Raw genomic sequence first — 6867 nt, forward strand, 5'->3', positions numbered from 1 at the left:
AGCGGCAGGCAGGCAAGCGGAATGTCGTGTGGGGTGCAGTGAGAGGTTGGAATGACACTGCTTTGCAGCTGACCATGTGCCCTGATTTGTGACGCCCGTTTGGAGGATGATATCTCAGGAAGGCCGAGGCCGATTTCCTCCGGGTATGGCTCGTTGCGTGCGGCAGGAGGAGGCGCAGCGTACGGTACCGAGCACTGGGAGGTGCGATGCTGCCCGCCGGAGTGACAGCGAAAGGCTGCGCACCGCTTTCCGCCTGCTAACTCGGCGTCCGTGAGACCGACCGACTTCGCTTTACCGCCGGAGCTAGAGTGGGGCAAGGGGCACGGTTGGGTACCGGAACGATCACGTTCGCACACCGGGAAGTCGAGTGCCGGGTCTCGAAACGGAGCCGGGTCGGCCCAATTTAAAACGGAGAATAGAGTGCTGCCCTCTGCGGGTGAAAACCTGGAAGTACGTTGGTTAATGATTTCCAGTTCACCCCGCTTGGTCAGGCCCACTCGGAGGCGGATAACTCCGGAACGCCGAGGCCGATTTCCTCCGGGTATGGCTCGTTGCGTGCGGCAGGAGGCGGCGCAGCGTACGGTACCGAGCACTCGGAGATGCGGTGCTGCCCGCCGGAGTGACAGCGAAAGGCTGCGCACCGCTTTCCGCCTGGTAACTCGGCGTCCGTGAGACCGACCGACTCCGCTTTAGCACCGGAGCTAGAGTGGGGCAAGGGGCACCGAAGGGTACCGGAACGATCACGTTCGCATACCGGGAAGTCGAGTGACGGGCCGCTGAAAGCGAGCAGGGTGCCACCGCTCGGGGCCCCGGTTTGTCCGTCCCACCCGGAGGCCCATATCTCCGGAAGGCACAGGCCGATTTCCTCCGGGTATGGCTCGTTGTGTGCGGCCGGACCAGGCGCAGCGGACGGTACCGAGCACTGGGAGGTGCGATGCTGCCCGCCGGAGTGACAGCGAAAGGCTGCGCACCGCTTTCCGCCTGCTAACTCGGCGTCCGTGAGACCGACCGACTCCGCTTTACCGCCGGAGCTAGAGTGGGGCAAGGGGCACGGTTGAGTACCGGAAGGATGACGTTCGCACACCGGGAAGTCGACTAGCGGGCCGCCGAAAGCGAGCTCGGGGCCCCGGTTTGTCCGTCCCACCCGGAGGCCCATATCTCCGGAAGGCACAGGCCGATTTCCACCGGGTATGGCTCGTTGTGTGCGGCCGGACCAGGCGCAGCGGACGGTACCGAGCACTCGGAGGTCGGGCGCTGCCCGCCGGAGGTACAGCGAAAGGCTGCAAACCACTTTCCGCCGCCTCCCTCCGCGGGCGTGAGACCGACGGTCGTCGGGTTTAGTTCCGCGGCTAGAGCAGGACGAGGGGCAGCGAACGGTACCGGAACGAACCCGGTCGCACACCGGGAAGTCGAGTGCCGGGTCTCGAAACGGAGCCGGGTCGGCCCAGTTTAAAACGGAGAAGAGAGTGCTGCCCTCTGCGGGTGAAAACATGGAAGTACGTTGGTTAATGATTTCCAGTTCACCCCGCTTGGTCAGGCCCACTCGGAGGCGGATAACTCCGGAACGCCGAGGCCGATTTCCTCCGGGTATGGCTCGTTGCGTGCGGCAGGAGGAGGCGCAGCGTTCGGTACCGAGCACTCGGAGGTGCGGTGCTGCCCGCCGGAGTGACAGCGAAAGGCTGCGCACCCCTTTCCGCCTGCTAACTCGGCGTCCGTGAGACCGACCGACTCCGCTTTAGCACCGGAGCTAGAGTGGGGCAAGGGGCACCGAAGGGTACCGGAACGATGACGTTCGCACACCGGGAAGTCGAGTGCCGGGCCGCCGAAAGCGAGCAGGGTGCCACCGCTCGGGGCCCCGGTTTGTCCGTCCCACCCGGAGGCCCATATCTCCGGAAGGCACAGGCCGATTTCCTCCGGGTATGGCTCGTTGTGTGCGGCCGGACCAGGCGCAGCGGACGGTACCGAGCACTCGGAGGTCGGGCGCTGCCCGCCGGAGGTACAGCGAAAGGCTGCAAACCACTTTCCGCCGCCTCCCTCCGCGGGCGTGAGACCGACGGTCGTCGGGTTTAGTTCCGCGGCTAGAGCAGGACGAGGGGCAGCGAACGGTACCGGAACGAACCCGGTCGCACACCGGGAAGTCGAGTGCCGGGTCTCGAAACGGAGCCGGGTCGGCCCAGTTTAAAACGGAGAAGAGAGTGCTGCCCTCTGCGGGTGAAAACATGGAAGTACGTTGGTTAATGATTTCCAGTTCACCCCGCTTGGTCAGGCCCACTCGGAGGCGGATAACTCCGGAACGCCGAGGCCGATTTCCTCCGGGTATGGCTCGTTGCGTGCGGCAGGAGGAGGCGCAGCGTTCGGTACCGAGCACTCGGAGGTGCGGTGCTGCCCGCCGGAGTGACAGCGAAAGGCTGCGCACCCCTTTCCGCCTGCTAACTCGGCGTCCGTGAGACCGACCGACTCCGCTTTAGCACCGGAGCTAGAGTGGGGCAAGGGGCACCGAAGGGTACCGGAACGATGACGTTCGCACACCGGGAAGTCGAGTGCCGGGCCGCCGAAAGCGAGCAGGGTGCCACCGCTCGGGGCCCCGGTTTGTCCGTCCCACCCGGAGGCCCATATCTCCGGAAGGCACAGGCCGATTTCCTCCGGGTATGGCTCGTTGCGTGCGGCCGGACCAGGCGCAGCGGACGGTACCGAGCACTCGGAGGTCGGGCGCTGCCCGCCGGAGGTACAGCGAAAGGCTGCAAACCACTTTCCGCCGCCTCCCTCCGCGGGCGTGAGACCGACGGTCGTCGGGTTTGTTTCCGCGGCTAGAGCAGGACGAGGGGCAGCGAACGGTACCGGAAGGAACCCGGTCGCACACCGGGAAGTCGACTAGCGGGCCGCCGAAAGCGAGCACGGGGCCCCGGTTTGTCCGTCCCACCCGGAGGCCCATATCTCTGGAAGGCACAGGCCGATTTCCACCGGGTATGGCTCGTTGTGTGCGGCAGGACCAGGCGCAGCGGACGGTACCGAGCACTCGGAGGTCGGGCGCTGCCCGCCGGAGGTACAGCGAAAGGCTGCAAACCACTTTCCGCCACCTCCCTCCGCGGGCGTGAGACCGACGGTCGTCGGGTTTGTCTCCGCGGCTAGAGCAGGACGAGGGGCAGCGAACGGTACCGGAACGAACCCGGTCGCACACCGGGAAGTCGACCAGCGGGCCGCCGAAAGCGTGCTCGGGTCCCCGGTTTGTCTGTCCCACCCGGAGGCTGATATCTGAGGAAGTCCGAGGCCGATTTCCTCCGGCTAACTCGGCGGGCAATGTGTCCCCCCCCCACCATCTTCGGCTGATTACCGTGGCTGGACCGGATCAAGGAGCAACGGAACCGTGCCAGAACGACGTCGGTCGGACGGCGTGAACTGATAGTGCCGAGGCCGGAAACCGAGCCGGAAATGTGCACCGATTTATTGGTCCCACTCGCAGGCCCATATCTCCGGAAGGCCGAGGCCGATTTCCTCCGGGTATGGTTCGCTGCGTGCAGCCGGAAGGGGAGCAGCGGACGGCACTGAGCAGCCGGAGGTGCGGCGCTGCCCGCCGGAGCTGCAAGCGAAAGGCTGCGCACCGCTTTCCGCTGGCTAACTCGGCGGCCGTCAGGCCGACCGACTCCGCTTCAGCACGGGAGCTGGAGTCGGGCAAGGGGCACCGAAGGGTACCGGAAGGATCACGTTCGGACACCGGGAAGTCGAGTGCCGGGCCGCCGAAAGCGAGCTCGGGGCCCCGGTTTGTCCGTCCCACCCGGAGGCCCATATCTCGAGAAGGCACAGGCCGATTTCCTCCGGGTTTGGCTCGCTGCGTGCGGCCGGACGAGGCGCAGCGAACGGTACCGAGCACTCGGAGGTGCGGCGCTGCCCGCCGGAGGTACAGCGAAAGGCTGCAAACCGCTTTCCGCCTCCTCTCCCCTCGGGCGTGAGACCGACGGTCGTCTGGTTTGCTTCCGCGGCAAGAGCAGGACGAGGGGCACCGAGCGGTACCAGAACGAACCCGGTCGCACACCGGGATGTGGAGTGCCCGGCCCAAACCCGCTACCCCCCCCCCCCCCCCCAACACCCGAAAGCGAGCCCCGGTTTGTGGATTAAAAGTGAAGCGGCAAAGATTTGTAAAACAGCGTGAAATGATGAACCAGAAGCCCAAAGTAATGGTGGGAATAAAAGTTCCAAAATGTGAAATGGTGAACCAGAAGTTGTGTGAACTGTTTAACCCAAAGTGGCAAAAATGGATTAAAAGGGGTGAAATGATCGACCGCAAAGCAGGGCAAGCATTAAACAAAAGCAGCAGCATTTTTTAAAAAGGGACAAATGGTTTACCAGAATCCCAAAAGAATGCTCAGAGACTTAAGTCCCAAAGGGGAAATGGTTAACCAGTAGCTGGGTGAACTGCTTAACCCAAAGTGGGAAAAAGGATAAAAAAGGGGTGAACTGATCAACCAGAAGTCGACAACAATGTGCGGCGATTAAGTCTGAAAGAGGGAAAGGTTGACCGGAAAGCAGGGAAATGATTAAACAAAAGCAGAAAAATTCAGTAAAAAGGGGCAAGTGGTGAACCAGAAGTTGGGTGAACTGCTTAACCAAAAGTGGGAAAGAGGATTAAAAGGGGAGAAATGTTGAACCAGATGTCGAAAACAATGCGCGGCGATGAAGTCTGAAAGAGGAAAAGGTTGACCGCAAAGCAGGGAAAGGATTAAACAGAAGCAGCAATATCTTTTAAAAAGGGACAAATGGTGAACCAGAATCCCAAAAGAATGCTCAGAGACTTAAGTCCCAAAGGGGCAAATGGTTAACCAGAAGCTGGGTGAACTGTTTAACCAAAAGTGGGAAAAAGGATTAAAATGTTGTGAAATGATTAACCAGAAGGCGAAAGCAAAGTGCGGCGGCGAAGTCCTAAAGGGGAAAAGGTTGACCATAAAGCAGGGAAATGATTAAACAAAAGCGGAAAAATTCAGTAAGAAGGGGCAAATGGTTAACCAGAAGTTGGGTGAACTGCTTAACCAAAAGTGGGAAAAAGGATTAAAAGGGGAGAAATGTTTAACCAGATGTCGAAAACAATGCGCGGCGATGAAGTCTGAAAGAGGAATAGGTCGACCGCAAAGCAGGGAAATGATTAAACAAAAGCAGAAAAATTCAGTAAAAAGGGGCAAATGGTGAACCAGAAGCTGGGTGAACTGCTTAACCAAAAGTGGGAAAAAGGATTAAAAGGGGAGAAATGTTGAACCAGATGTCGAAAACAAGGTGCGGCGATGAAGTCTGAAAGAGGAATAGGTCGACCGCAAAGCAGGGAAAGGTTTAATCAAAAGCAGCAATATCTTTTAAAAAGGGACAAATGGTGAACCAGAATCACAAAAGAATGCTCAGAGACTTAAGTCCCAAAGGGGAAATGGTTAACCAGTAGCTGGGTGAACTGTCCAACCCAAAGTGGGAAAAAGGATTAAAAGGGGTGAAATGATTAACCAGGAGGCTAAAGCAATGTGCCGCGGTGAAGTCCTAAAGGGGAAAAGGTTGACCAGAAAGCAGGGAAAGCATTAAACAAAAGCGGCAACATTTTTTAAAAAGTGGCAAATGGTTAACCAGAATCCCAAAAGAATGCTCAGAGACTTAAGTCCCAAAGGGGAAATGGTGAACCAGAAGCTGGGTGAACTGGTGAACCAAAAGTGGGAAAAAGGATTAAAAGGGGAGAAATGATTAACCAGGAGGCTGAAGCAATGTGCCGCGGTGAAGTCCTAAAGGGTAAAAGGTTGACAAGAAAGCAGGGAAATGATTAAACCAAAGCGGAAAAATTCAGTATAATGGGGCAAATGGTTAACCAGAAGCTGGGTGAAATGGTTAACCAAAAGTGGCAAAAAAAGATTTAAAGGGGAAAAATGATTAACCAGAAGTCGACAACAATGCTCGGCGATGAAGTCTGAAAGGGGAAAAGGTTGACCAGAAAGCAGGGAAACGATTAAACAAAAGCGGCAACATTTTTTAAAAAGTGGCAAATGGTTAACCAGAATCCCAAAAGAATGCTCAGAGACTAAGTCCCAAAGGGGAAATGGTTAACCAGAAGCTGGGGGAAATGGTTAACCAAAAGTTGCAAAAATGATTAAAAGGGGTGAAATGATTAACCAGGAGGCTGAAGCAATGTGCCGCGGTGAAGTCCTAAAGGGGAAAAGGTTGACCACAAAGCAGGGAAAGCATTAAACAAAAGCGGCAACATTTTTAAAAATTGGCAAATGATTAACCAGAATCCCAAAAGAATGCTCAGAGACTAAGTCCCAAAGGGGAAATGGTTAACCAGAAGCAGGGGGAAATGGTTAACCAAAAGTTGCAAAAATGATTAAAAGGGGTGAAATGATTAACCAGGAGGCTGAAGCAATGTGCCGCGGTGAAGTCCTAAAGGGGAAAAGGTTGACCACAAAGCAGGGAAAGCATTAAACAAAAGCGGCAACATTTTAAAAAAGTGGCAAATGATTAACCAGAATCCAAAAGAATGCTCAGAGACTAAGTCCCAAAGGGAAATGGTTAACCAGAAGCTGGGGAAATGGTTAACCAAAAGTTGCAAAAATGATTAAAAGGGGTGAAATGATTAACCAGGAGGCTAAAGCAATGTGCCGCGGTGAAGTCTGAAAGAGGGAAAGGTTGACCAGAAAGCATTAAACAAAAGTGGCAACATTTTAAAATAATTGGCAAATGGTTAACCAGAATCCAAAAGAATGCTCAGAGACTAAGTCCCAAAGGGGAAATGGTTAACCAGAAGCTGGGGGAAATGGTTAACCAAAAGTTGCAAAAATGATTAAAAGGGGTGAAATGATTAACCAGGAGGCTAAAGCAATGTGCCGCGGTGAAGTCCTAAAGGGG

The sequence above is a fragment of the Heptranchias perlo genome, unplaced genomic scaffold, assembly GCF_035084215.1.
Source record: "Heptranchias perlo isolate sHepPer1 unplaced genomic scaffold, sHepPer1.hap1 HAP1_SCAFFOLD_1298, whole genome shotgun sequence".
Lineage (NCBI taxonomy): Eukaryota > Metazoa > Chordata > Chondrichthyes > Hexanchiformes > Hexanchidae > Heptranchias > Heptranchias perlo.